General features: G+C 64.9%; 1 protein-coding gene across 1 annotated transcript in view; it reads right to left on the bottom strand.

Annotated features, from left to right (window-relative positions):
- Positions 1-13,799, bottom strand: part of PARVB (parvin beta) — a 73,862-nt gene that overhangs the window by 43,858 nt on the left and 16,205 nt on the right. The window lies entirely within an intron of this gene.

Raw genomic sequence — 13,799 nt, 5'->3', positions numbered from 1 at the left:
TGTCTGTGGGAGAAGAACGGGATGAAGGACTCGAGGTGGACGCTCGGTGCAGGGTTTCCGCATAAACCACCCGGCGCGCGGAAACCGGGACGCGGAGGGCCGGCCTGCATCGTGACGGACGCTGGTCCTTCGGGACGAGCGCCCGGCTGTTCAGGCAGAAAGCAAGTGGGTCAGCTTATCCGCGTCACCTCCCGAGCGCAGCAGGCAGAGTCCTCGGGGCCGGAACAGCGGTCAGAGCCGAGGAAGGCCGGGCGGCTGCACGGGCCCCCGCAGGTCCGGGCTCGGGTCCGCCTTCCGTCCACCCCCCACCTCCTAAACCCCCCCCCCCCGTGTCTCAGGGCTTCGTCAGGTCCCTCCTCTGCCCACAGCCTGCCCATGCGCCTCTGCCTCCCCAGAGTCCTCACCCCTCCCCAGGACTCCCCGCTTCCACCGCCTCCCCCCACCGAGAGCTCAGGCTCCTCCGTGCCTTTGCTCAGATGCCCGCGCCGCCCCCCCCCACCCCGCGCTGGGAGCATCAGCCCAGGGGCGCGACACCCCGCCCTGCTCACGGCAAAGCCCTCCCCCACGGCCTGTCAGAGGCGTCTGTCTCTCCTCCAAACCCCAGCCCAGGGTCCCCGTGCCGCCAGTGGAGAAGAGCCTTGGGGTCCGTCACAGAACGGCCACGCCTTGGGCACACGCTTTAACTCCTACCTTTTACGTCTTCCCTGCTGCGGGGGCCGGCGGGGAGGGGGGGCCGGGGAGGTGACAAGCAGACCTGATCCAGGTTGTCATGACAACTAATTTACAAGATGGTGTGCGTGGAGAGGCAGTCAGCCAAGCAGTACACGTGGGTCTCCCCTCCCCTCCTTGCCGCCATCGGCACCTGCGCTGACTGCCGGGCGGGCTCAGCATGCACGGCCATCGCTCGACGAGTTGGCCCGCGAACCACACGGGGCTGCAGGCCCGGCTGTGAGCTCACAGGCGACCCGACCTCCGGAGCTGTGACCCCGGGGCCGTGTGGTGTCTCGTTGCTGGATTATAGACGCCTAGAAGCGGAAGTCGAGTCCCGTCACCCGAGCCCCAGAGGAGGGCCCCGCGCACAGAGGGGGCCCCACAAACGTGTGCTTGGCCGGGACGGGACAGAACCGGCCGCTCCTGGAAGCTTCCGTTATCTGCCAGCATCGAGGCGTGGATCGGCCACCGTGAGACACCGGTCGCCAGGTCACCAACCCTGAAGCACCCAGACACTGCCGCGCCCACTGCCCCGCTCCCCGGGCGGGTCTCGTCGCGAGATCCCGAGCGCATTGCTCAGGCGTCACCAGGACCAGCCTCACACGTCGCTGAGCATTTAAACAGACGCTCCTTAGACTGAGTGACCTCCGTCTCCAGAGCAGCAGGACGGCAGCTGGGCGGCGCCAGCAACACAGCCTAACCCGCACCCATGCCGAACAGTACAGGGTGCCTCCCGGGCCGGCAGCCCTGAGCCGGGCCAGCCGCCAGCCAGGGACAGGTGACCAGGAGGAGGACGCCGTGCAGCCTGCGGGAGGCTCGGGCGTGCTGTGCACGGGAGTCCGGGGAAATTAAAATGCAGGTGCAGCCAGAGGTGCCAGGCCCAGCAGGCCCAGCAGGCATCGTGCCCATCTGGGCAGACGCGAGAGCGCGGGCTTCCCCAGGGACCGCGAGGGCCGCCGACCTCTCCTGTGGATTCTTCCGGGTCTCTGGGGCACATGTCCCATGACCCCCACCCCTCTGATGGGCAGCTGCACCCATATCCCCAAAGCCAGCCTCCCCGACCCCCAAAAGGGCCATCCTGTTTTGCCTCCCACGTTCTTGGGCCCCCTGCCACCTCTTAACTCAAGTGCCAGCAAGCACTCCATTCTGGCCCACTTCAGGCCGACCTGACGGCAAATCCTCTGGCGTCCCGTTCCCTGGGTTTGGGGGATGGTGACTTTGTCCTATTTCTATCAATCGATGGTGCTGGTGTTGAGTACGTGAAATCGCTATCAGCCGCAGGCCATTAATCTGCCGTTAATCCATGAGAAGTGACAAAGAGTCTAGAGGAAGCAGAGGGCGGGGGCGGAGAGTGAAACGCGAAGGAAACTCATAATTATCCAGAAAGCAACGCGGACGCCCGCCCCTGGGCCAAGCGGTGGGTGTGGCCCACCGCGGCTCGAGGTGCCCAATTGGATCACCCCCGGCAGGGGCAAGCCCACGGGGCTCACACGCTGCGAGAACCTGCTTGGCAAAGAGGAAACAGCTCGCAGCAGCGGAAAGAACAGCCCGGAGAAGCGAGTCCCGCGGTCCCTTGTGCTGCAAGCTCGTATTAATTAATCTGATCAGCAATGTCCCGCTGCCCTGGGGAAGTGCAAAGTGTGCTCTGCCGAGAAAATAAGAGAATTAAATCATTAAGTCATTTAAAAAGCGGCTGTACCTGCACCTGCAGCAGAAACACTCCTTTGGGAAGTACTTGGGGAGAAGCTCACAGAAAACGCCCGGACGGCGCCCTCTAGTGGCCCGTTCCCACCTGTACAAGCGAGACAGACAACCGGCAAGGGCTTCATCTCGACAGGAGATGGGCACCTTCAAAGACAGGTGGCTTCGGGGCGACCCTGGTGCTGGTGGCTCCGTGCCCACCTGAGATACTCAAGGGGCCCAGAGGGCATTCCTGGGGCCAAGGCGCAGACAGCTCCACCCAACCTGAGCGGATGCAACACTCGAGTCAGCAACGGTGGAAGACCCCTACCCACAGCCCCCGGGGGTTCCTGGCGGGGGGCCTCTGGGGGGGGCCTCTGGGGGGGAGCCCCGGAGGAGCAGCTGGAGACAAAGGCACTTGGACAGTCCCTCCTGCCACCCAGTCAGGTTCCCATGGCACCCGTGCTGGTCCGTGTCCTCTGAGCATGACCCGTGGGAGGCACGTGTGTGCGTCTGTGTTGCTGGATTCCTGCCCTTGGGGTCTGGGAGGGCTCACACCAGGCCTGCCCACCTCCCCAGCTCCCCGCAGGGCGCCTGGCCCAGGGCACCGGTGAGTTCATGGTAAGTGCATGACTAAATGGGTGCATGAATGAATGTTTCGGGCCCCTACATTCCTTCCTGGCATTTGTTTCTGCGCCCATAGGAGCTATTTCCTGCTCCTTATTCTAGGGTCCCTGTGGCAAGCTGGTTAATGCCCCCCCGCCACCCCGGAGGATGTCCACGCCCTAATCCATAGGCTCTGTGACCTTACAAAACGAGAGGGACTTCGCCGTGGGATTAAGTTAAGGGCCTCGAGGTGCCCAACGTCATCCGGGGCCTTTATAAAGTGGATGCAGGTGGGTGAGCGTGAGGAGGCCATGCGAGGGCGAGAGCAGCGAGGGTGGAAGGTGCCACACTGCGGCTCTGAAGTCTATTTTAAAAAAGAGCAGCAGGGGGTTGCCTCAGAGCCTGGGTATGTGTGCACATGCGTGTGCGTGTGTGTGTGTGCGTGTGTATATGTGCGTGTTCCAGGGAGATCTCGGCACCATGTCCCGGGGCCTAGGAGGAAAGGTCAGTGGTAGCCAGGGGTCATCTATTCCCCGCGCTCCCTCTCCTGGGGGTGGAGGGTCCTGGGGACGCCGTCCATGGAGGCGGCTCCTCCGAGCTCAGAGCTCCTCAGGGGACAATCCCGCCCTCGGGGGACATGTGGCAGGGCCTGGAGACAGCTCGGGTTGTCACACGTGGAGGCAGACGTTGCTGCTGGCATCTCATGTGTAGAGGCCAAGATGGCCAACACGCTGCAGCACCCAGGACACCCCAGCTCAGAGGGGGACCCTGCAGCGCCCAGGACGCCCCAGCTCAGAAGGGCACCCCGCAGCGCCCAGGATGCCCCAGCTCAGAAGGGCACCCCGCAGTGCCCAGGACGCCCCAGCTCAGAGGGGGACCCCGCAGCTCCCAGGACGCCCCAGCTCAGAGGGGGACCCTGCAGCGCCCAGGACGCCCCAGCTCAGAGGGAGACCCTGTAGCGCCCAGGAGGGATGCTGGGGGAGCGGAGGGATGCTGTGGGGAGCAAAGGGAGTCTGGGGGAGCGGTTGCTTAAAATACAAATCATAGCAAAGTGTGACGACTTCAGGGCAGGAAGGAAGCGGGTGCGAGCTGGCCACCAGGGGACTCTGAGGCGGGCGTCCGGGAAGGGCTCCCTGAGAGCATGAGAAGGGCCGGTCCCCTAACCGGGGACGAGGCCTCTGCTGACCCACAGAGGCCCCGGGCGCATCCTGCTGCCCACACAGCCGCCGTGAGCGAGGTGGACAGAGGTCCCCTGTGACCTGGGCTCGGGTCGGGGGCCTCGGGCGGCAGCTGTCAGCTGCACAGGGTGCTGGCTCACACTTGGCTGGTCCCGCCCTGCCTGCCTGGTCCAGCTGTCACCAGTGACCAGAGCGCTCACCCTGCCGAGCCCATCCCGCTGCCTTGGAGGGAGGGCGCCGGTTGCCAGGACAACCAGAGGTGGGAGCCCAGGGCCTCGGACAGGTGGCCAAGCTTGCAGTCCCAGGAGCGAGGACCAGGGCAGGTGGATCCCGGACTGCGGGGAACAGGGGGGCCCGCTATGCCTGGCCTCGATGAAGGAAAGGGGTACGGGGGAGGGCTCTGGCTGTCACTCACCATCTTCTCCCTCCCCCTCCCCCCCCCCTTGGCCGGGCTGTGTGCTGTGTGGGCGGCTGGGGTCTGGCCCAGCACCGGCACGCAGCATGATGATGGAGAGGGATGGACGGGGGGCAGCTGCAGTCACTGCCCCAGGTGCCCGCCTCGTGCCCACACGGATGGAAAAGCAGAGGGACAGCGAAGTCCGAGCTGCCCCACCCGTGGGCTCCTGGGGCGGGCGGCGGGCGGGGGCAGCAAGCAAGCCTTGCTCTAGGTCTGGAGGCGGCGAATGGTGACATTCCCATTGGAACCAAGTCTCCCAACTAGAGTCCTGTCTGCAGAAGCCCACACACATTAGGGAAGCTTAGAAAGGTCGCACGTCTCAGGCCTGGAGGGTGGGAGGTCAGGAGGGAGGCGGCAGACACGGCCACAGCGGGCAGGGGCAGGGCAGGGCAGCGCTGCTGGCTCCCCGGGGCCTGCTCGGCAGGTGTGGACGGCCGGCCGCAGGCCTCGACACAGCGAGTGGCCACCCCAGGGGTCGCCATCTCACGGAGGAAATAAAGCTCAGGGGAGGTCAGGGAAGTACCCAGGCCCCTCGTCCTGCCAGGTGAGTGCCCAGATCAGACACGCATTCATGGGCCCTCCGTGTCCTCACACACGCAGCAGACGTGTGCACGGCAGAGCGGGCGGGGAGCTGAGCAGCAGTGGTAGGGGGAGGAGGGCCACGATGGGGGGCGGCTTTCAGGTCCTGGAGCTTTTGAAGCCTGGGCACCCCTTTTCTAACAGTAAACGTAATGGGGGGAGTGGAGGGATGCTGCGGGGGGCGGGGAGCGGAGGGATGCTGGGGGGAGCGGGGGGATACTGGGTGCAGCGCAGCTAAAGGGTGTCTTTCTCTGCAGGACTTCTCAGAGCCTTGCCTGTGCTCCTGGTGTGCATTCTCCCCGGCGCGGGGGAGGGCACTCAGAAATCCCGCTGCTCCATCAGAAACAGCAAGAGCACCAAGTCTGTCCCAGGGCGGGGCCGGCGGCCGGGCTGTCCCCCCGAAGCCTCCTCCCAGCCCGAAGGCCGCGGCCTGCTGAACCCTCGCTGCCCGTTACTGGGAGGCCCGCTGTCGGGAGGGCGGCCTCGGCGAGTGAGCGGAGAGCCTGCTGCTCTCAATGTCCCTGAGCCCCCCTTCAGCTGCGCTTCTCTGGAGAGGGCCTCGCGCCCACAAAAGCCCGCTCAAGGGGAGGAGACGATCAGGCAGAGGTCAGCCTGTGCCCGCCGTGGGCCCCTGTGGGCCTGACACAGCCCCTCTCTTTAAGGAACAAACGTCCGTTCTTCATGCCGCCGGACAGGCAGGAGCCTGGGTGGGAGCTTTCTCCGTGTCAGAGCCCCACGGTTTCTCCGGTAACCAGCATCATTCAGCCCCACCCCCCCGCAGGTGCCGGGGGGCAAGGAGCTCCAGCCACACCCGACGCCCGTCCCCCCTCGCTGTGTGACCTGGGCTGGTGGGTCAGCCTCTCTGGACTCCAGTTTCCTCAATCACAAAACGAAGCTGGAAGGAGGACTGCACGGGACCGCACGTTACAAGACTGGGACCGTCCCCGGGGGCTGGCGGCTCCGAGCACACCACCTGGCCACCCTGCCATTTCTCAGGCGGGAAAACCGGGCATCAGCGTGACCCCAAGTGCCACCGCCGCGCCAATCACGACGGACGGAGCTGGGCTCACCTGGGCCGCCCAGCGCCAAGCCCCCTCCACCGCCTGCCCCCGAGGAATAGAGAACGCATCTCTCGTCCCGTGTGACAAGGGCCGGGCAGGCCCCAACGGGCCCCTCAGCTGGATCCCCCTAAAAAGCCTCAGTGGCAACTTGATCCTGAAAGTGTCGCCAACACCAGTCTTCCAGCCCCAAAGACCCACGCGACCCACCGGGTGACAAACGTCCCAACACGCTCCCCCCACCAGTCCCCCCGTTATCCTCGGACCAGCGCCCCGGGCTCCTCCCGGGCCAGGCAATGCCAGCCAGGCCTCTCGTCGCAACACCCACCCCCAGGCAGAGGCGTGAGGCCGGGCCCGGGGTGGCTTCTGCCGAAAAGGCTACGGGAGAAAGCGGGGGACTCACTGGCGAAGAGGTGCGGAGCCGTAGGAGGCACAGACCAGGTGAGGCGGGGACTCGGCGGGGACTGGGTGGGAGGCGGGCGGCACACGCTGAGCCACACACGCTGAGCTCGGATGTGGGAGCGGGCGGGGCGGCCACCGTGACTTGCAGTTCGAGGCAAAGGCCCTGAGGGGGACTGAGGAAGCTCGGGATGGAGCCGCGGGGGGACCGGGCCGTACGCGATAGAAGCCCGGTGACCACAAAATGCTATTTCTATCGCCACCGCCAAGGCCGCGGGGCGAGCACGCTGCCCACGAGCACACTGCCCACGGGAAACCCGCAGCCGGCGGAAGGCAGGCCGGGCGTGTCCGAGCCTGTGCGGCCCCTTCTGCACGGTCACTTGGCCCAGTGACGAGGGAACAATGCCCCTGGGCCCCCCGTCAGTCTGATCCCGGCCTGGGCCAGAGGCCAGCCACGGGGCGGGCAGGTGGGGGGTCCCCGAGGTGGCGCAGGTCAGCGCCCCGTCCCACCCCTGAGCAGGGAAGACAGGCACACGGCCGCCTCGCCCCACCTGCATCTCCTGGTGCCCGTCCCGTCAGGAGGCACATTTGTCAGCCCGTTTCCATGACAACAGAAATCAAATACCAGAAACAAAGGCGAGGCGAGAGCCAGCCAGACTGTGGGGGCGGCTGACTGCCTCCCGTGCTCCGTTCCCGGGTGGAGGGACCCGGAGGTCCTGGAAAAGGGGGTGCTGGGGGGAAGTAGAACTCACTCCCACCCCTTGGCCACTGGACACACCGCCTGGTGTCTGCGCATCTCCCAGGGGCGGCGTCTCGCTGTTGGCCGGCGGTGTTTGTGGTGACAGTTCGGGACACGAGGACCGAGTCTATGAGAAGGGACGGCATTGGGAAGGCGCGAACGGAACCCAGCACCCCCTCTACCCGGCTCCCGGCTCCTGGTCCATTCTCCTCCACCTGTCCTAAGACTTATTTAAGTCTAGCCCTGGCCGGGGGCTCAGTGGTTAGAGCACTGGCCCAGGGACTGAAGGGTCCCAGATTCCATGCTGGTCAAGGGCATGTACCTCGGTTGCAGGTTCGATGCCCGGCCCTCGTCGGGGTGTATGCAGGAGGCGACCAATCAATGTGTCTCTCTCACATTGATGTTTCTCTCTCTCTCTCTCCCCCCCCCTCCCTTCCACTCTCTCTAAAAATCAATGAAAAAGAATATCCTCGGGTGAGGATTAACAACAAGAAAAGAAGATTTGTTTAGTTCTAGCTGGTTTACAATATTATATCAGTTCTACAATATAGCGCTCCGGCATTCACTCGCCTCGCCGGGTGGTCCCCGCAGGAAGGCTACTGCTCACCTGTCACCTGTGCCCTGTCCCCATGATTGACAGCCTCCGCCCCCCGGCCTGCGCTCGGGGACGCCAGGTGGACCCGCGGTGGCCCAGGTGTGACGGCCCACTGGCTGTGTCACAGCGACATCTACCAGCCAAGTCCCGCTGGGTGGCCCTCACATTCAGCTCGCTTCCTCACAGCCTCACCCGGAATGTGGGGGTTTCTGGGTGGGCCCCGAAGCTCCCCCGCCAGCCCCCTGCTCACCCCCCGATGTCTGCGCTTCTGGCTCAGCCCAAGTTTCTGGGGCTCAAATGGTCAAAAGTTCGCTATTGAAAGCGGCTCTTCCTGCCGCAGATGCTGAGAAGGGTCCCGTGACAGTCACCCACCAACCTGCGTGCCTCTCCCAGGCCTCCCGCCCGCAGAGCCAGCAGAGGAGGCTGCGGGGGACGGGGCGCACAGCCCCCTCCGCGGGCGGAGCAGACACGCTGCAAGGAGAATGACAATGCTATTTAAAACCCGGTGACAGCCGTCCCGGCATCTGTTTAACGACACGGGCGCCGCGCCTGTCAAACACGGCGGCTGAGCCTCCTGACGGGAGAGGCAGACACCGAGGACACGGTACGGGGGCGCACACCCACCCACGCTCCTCGGCGACGGGAACGCCGCTGCACCGGCTCGTTAACCGTCCCAGGCTGACAGCGGGGAGGGGGGGCGGGGGGGGGGGCCTTTTCCAGGCGTGCGTGTCAGAAATAACATCGGCTGTTTGTGTTATGGTTGAAAAACTGTGTAGCATGAGCCGTGCCCGGTGGCTCAGTGGGCCGGAGAGGGATCCTATACTCCGACAGGTGGCGGGTTCGAGTCCCGCTCCGGGCACACACCCGGGATGTGGTTCCATCCCGTCAGGGTGTGTGGGAAGACAACCGATCCACGTTCCTCTCTCGTTCCTCTCTCTAAAACGCCACGGAAGATGTTCTAATTCAGCCGTGGGCAAACTACGGCCCGCGGGCCGGATCCGGCTGTTCTATCCGGTTCTCTTGCTCTCCCCTCCGCTCCTTTACTTTGAATTTATATTAGTTCACACAAACACTCCATCCATGCTTTTGTTCCGGCCCTCCGGTCCAGTTTAAGAACCCATTGTGGCCCTCGAGTCAAAAAGTTTGCCCACCCCTGTCTAATTGTACAGAACCGACGTACAAGCGGAGTTCGTCTACCCCGGCTTCTCGGTGTGCAGGCGGCGGGCCCTGTGCAAACACCGGCTGCTCGGCGTTTCCGGAGAGGAAAAGACCGATCCTCCTCCTCTCCTCTTCCTTCAGAGCCCAGAACCAACCCGGACATGAACCAGGGACGAGCAGAATCCAGACATACCGTGAGCCACTGCGTGTTTTCCTCCATCGCTCCCTCACCTGGGAAAACAGCAGCAACGGCGATAATAATAACTACGGGTTAGGCACTTACTGAGCACAAGTTGGGGTGAATCATGTCCCCAAGCTCACGTCCGCCCAGAACCTGTGACCGTGACCGTACTTCGCAGTGGGGCCTTTCGAGATGTAACCAGGTGACGATGAGGTCGCTGGCGGTCATCGGAGGGAAGCCTGGACACAGACACACAGGGCGGAGGCCGTGTGATGCAGAGGCAGGGGCTGCAGTGACGTGGCTGCGAGCCAGGGACACCAAGGGTCTCCAGGCCCAGTGGGAGCCAGGGAAAGGCCAGGACAGGGCCGCCAGGCCAGCCCTTCAGGGGCCAGGGAAAGGCCAGGAGAGGGCCCCAGGCCAGCCCTTCAGGGGCCAGGGAAAGGCCAGGACAGGACCCCAGGCCCAGTCCCGCGGGGACCAGGGAAAGGCTAGGACAGGGCCCCAGGCCAGCCCCCGGGGGTCCAGGGAAAGGCCAGGACAGGGCCCCAGGCCAGCCCCGCGGGGGCCAGGGAAAGGCCAGGACAGGGCCCCAGGCCAGCCCCACGGGGTCCAGGGAAAGGCCAGGGAAGGGACCCCAGGCCCAGCCCCGTGGGGACCAGGGAAAGGCCAGGACAGGGCCCCAGGCCAGCCCCGCGGGGGCCAGGGAAAGAACAGGACAGGGTCCCCAGGCCAGCCCCCCGGGGCCCAGGGAAAGGCCTGGACAGGGCCCCCAGGCCAGCCCCGTAGGGACCAGGGAAAGGCCAGGACAGGGCCCCCAGGCCAGCCCCGCGGGGACCAGGGAAAGGCCAGGACAGGGTCCCCAGGCCAGCCCCGCGGGGACCAGGGAAAGGCCAGGACAGGGTCCCCAGGCCAGCCTCCAGGGCCCAGGGAAAGGCCCGGACAGGCCCCCAGGCCAGCTCCGTGGGGACCAGGGAAAGGCCAGGACAGGGCCCCAGGCCAGCTCCGTGGGGACCAGGGAAAGGCCAGGACAGGCCCCCAGGCCAGCTCCGTGGGGACCAGGGAAAGGCCAGGACAGGCCCCCAGGCCAGCTCCGTGGGGACCAGGGAAAGGCCAGGACAGGGCCCCAGGCCAGCTCCGTGGGGACCAGGGAAAGGCCAGGACAGGGCCCCAGGCCAGCCCCGGGGGGACCAGGGAAAGGCCAGGACAGGCCCCCAGGCCAGCTCCGTGGGGCCAGGGAAAGGCCCGGACAGGCCCCCAGGCCAGCCCCGCGGGGACCAAGGGCCGAGACACAGCGTCCGGCCTGACTTCAGACGCACTGCCACCCTGGTCTCCCCGAGTCAGGTCTGCTCAGCGCTGATAAACTCGGGTCACGGCCACGAGGCCCCGCGGACGCCTCCTGGACACAGCGCGCCAGCCTCCCCGGGCCCTGCTCGTGGCGGATCCCGCACGACCTCTCCCTCACCTCTGGGTCTTCTTCAAACACACAGATTGGTCTCAGCATCCCGTTACTATGGCTCCTAAAATTACCCCCCGGCCGACAAGTATTTACGGCGCGTGCCACCACGCGCGAGATCCTGCTCAGCACGTTACATTTCTCAGAAAATAACTGACTTGGCTAATGACCACAAATCCCCTAATTTAATGTGTTCTTCAATGTATTTAATGTTCCGACAAGTGGAACGACAAGCTCACGGGCTGAGCATTTTTGCCAAGTTGAGACAAGCTGCCAAAAAAAATGTTTTAAAAAAAGAGCAGAACAGAAACGGTGAGCATCGGCGCCAGCCACGAAGGACTCCCCGCCAGCTCTCACCGCTGCCTTTCTCAGTGTCGATACAGTCACCCCACAAGCCGGTGCTACCCCCTCACCTGACAGGGAGACTGAGGCACAGAGAGGGGGGTGGCCTGCCCATCAGGCTCAGGGACAGGGGGTGCTGGGCACAGAGAGGGGGTGACCTGCCCATGAGGCTCAGGGACAGGGGGTGCTGGGCACAGAGAGGGGGTGACCGGCCCATCAGGCTCAGGGACAGGGGGTGCTGGGCACAGAGAGGGGGGTGGCCTGCCCATGAGGCTCAGGGACAGGGGATGCTGGGCACAGAGAGGGGGGTGACCGGCCCATCAGGCTCAGGGACAGGGGGTGCTGGGCACAGAGAGGGGGGTGACCTGCCCATCAGGCTCAGGGACAGGGAGACTGAGGCACAGAGAGGGGGGTGACCTGCCCATCAGGCTCAGGGACAGGGAGACTGAGGCACAGAGAGGGGGGTGACCTGCCCATGAGGCTCAGGGACAGGGGATGCTGGGCACAGAGAGGGGGGTGACCTGCCCATCAGGCCCAGGGACAGGGAGACTGAGGCACAGAGAGGGGGGTGACCTGCCCATGAGGCTCAGGGACAGGGGATGCTGGGCACAGAGAGGGGGGTGACCTGCCCATCAGGCTCAGGGACAGGGAGACTGAGGCACAGAGAGGGGGTGACCTGCCCATGAGGCTCAGGGACAGGGGCTGCGGGGAACAGAGAGGGGGGTGACCTGCCAATCAGGCTCAGGGACAGGGAGACTGAGGCACAGAGAGGGGGGGTGACCGGCCCATCAGGCTCAGGGACAGAGGATGCTGGGCACAGAGAGGGGGGTGACCGGCCCATCAGGCTCAGGGACAGGGAGACTGAGGCACAGAGAGGGGGGTGGCCTGCCCATCAGGCTCAGGGACAGGGAGACTGAGGCACAGAGAGGGGGGTGACCGGCCCATCAGGCTCAGGGACAGGGGGTGCTGGGCACAGAGAGGGGGTGACCGGCCCATCAGGCTCAGGGACAGGGGGTGCTGGGCACAGAGAGGGGGTGACCTGCCCATCAGGCTCAGGGACAGGGGGTGCTGGGCACAGAGAGGGGGTGACCGGCCCATCAGGCTCAGGGACAGGGGGTGCTGGGGCACAGAGAGGGGGTGACCGGCCCATCAGGCTCAGGGACAGGGGGTGCTGGGCACAGAGAGGGGGTGACCGGCCCATCAGGCTCAGGGACAGGGGGTGCTGGGCACAGAGAGGGGGTGACCGGCCCATCAGGCTCAGGGACAGGGGGTGCTGGGCACAGAGAGGGGGGTGACCGGCCCATCAGGCTCAGGGACAGGGGATGCTGGGCACAGAGAGGGGGGTGGCCTGCCCATGAGGCTCAGGGACAGGGAGACTGAGGCACAGAGAGGGGGGTGACCGGCCCATCAGGCTCAGGGACAGGGGGTGCTGGGGCACAGAGAGGGGGTGACCTGCCCATCAGGCTCAGGGACAGGGGGTGCTGGGGCACAGAGAGGGGGGTGACCGGCCCATCAGGCTCAGGGACAGGGGGTGCTGGGGCAGAGCGGAAGCCGGGCAATCTGGCAGCGGAATCCCCGCCCTCCCACTGGCTGTCCTGCCTCTGAGTTAAAACTCGTCAAAGGAAACCCCCTGCAGCTGGGCGCTGAGTCACCGCCTCCCGCATCCCAGAGGGACAGGCCCCTGGCACAGGCTCCGACTCAGCCCTGCAGAGGCGGCAGCGCGGCTGCACCACGGAGCCGGCTGCGATGCTAGGCGGACCCGAGACACTGGGGACACGCCGGCATGGTTCCAGATACAGAAAGCTCCAAGTCAGGCAAAGGCCAACAACATACAGGAGTGCATGTGTGTGTGCGTGGTCACTGCAAGTGCATGCATGTGTGTGTGTGCATGGTCACTCTGCAAGTGAGTGCATGTGTGTGTGTGCATGGTCACTCTGCAAGTGAGTGCATGTGTGTGTGTGCATGGTCACTCTGCAAGTGAGTGCATGTGTGTGTGCACATGGTCACTCTGCAAGTGTGTGCATGCATGGTCACTCTGCAAGTGTGTGCATGTGTGTATGCATGGTCACTCTGCAAGTGTGTGCATGTGTGTGTGCATGGTCACTCTGCAAGTGTGTGCATGTGTGTGTGCATGGTCACTCTGCAAGTGTGTGCATATGTGTGTGTACATGGTCACTCTGCAAGTGCGTGCATGTGTGCGTCTACATGGTCATTCTGCAAGTATGTGCATGTGTGTGTGTGCATGGTCACTCTGCAAGTGGTCAGAAGAACAGAGTGGCACCCCTGGAGCTCTGGGGGCCAGCCGTCAGGCCCTTGCTGTGCACAGTGGTCCTGGCCTCCTCTGGGTCCTGTCCACGCGGGGCTCCCGCCCTCGTCGCTGGGGTCACATAAAGACGAGGCAGCGATGGCCGCATGTGAACCGCATCTGAGAGCAGTCTGGGGGACGGAGCCCGCCACGCAGGGCGGGTTTTTAAATGCTGGTCTAAGCCGGCCTGGCCGTGGCTGCGTGTGCCCAGCCGTCCCTGGGCCGCAGCCACGCGGCCTTCGCTCTACAGCAGCAGAAGGTCAATCCTGCAGAGACGGGGCCGCAGAGGCTAACAGCTGCTTCGGGAACCTGACAGAAAGAGATCGCGGGCTTTCAACAATGAGCAAAGCATCAGAGT

Source organism: Plecotus auritus, assembly GCF_963455305.1.
Source record: "Plecotus auritus genome assembly, chromosome: 3".
Classification (NCBI taxonomy): Eukaryota; Metazoa; Chordata; class Mammalia; order Chiroptera; family Vespertilionidae; genus Plecotus; species Plecotus auritus.
Note: the sequence above shows the minus strand (reverse complement) of the source record. Positions and strands in the feature narration are given on the sequence as shown.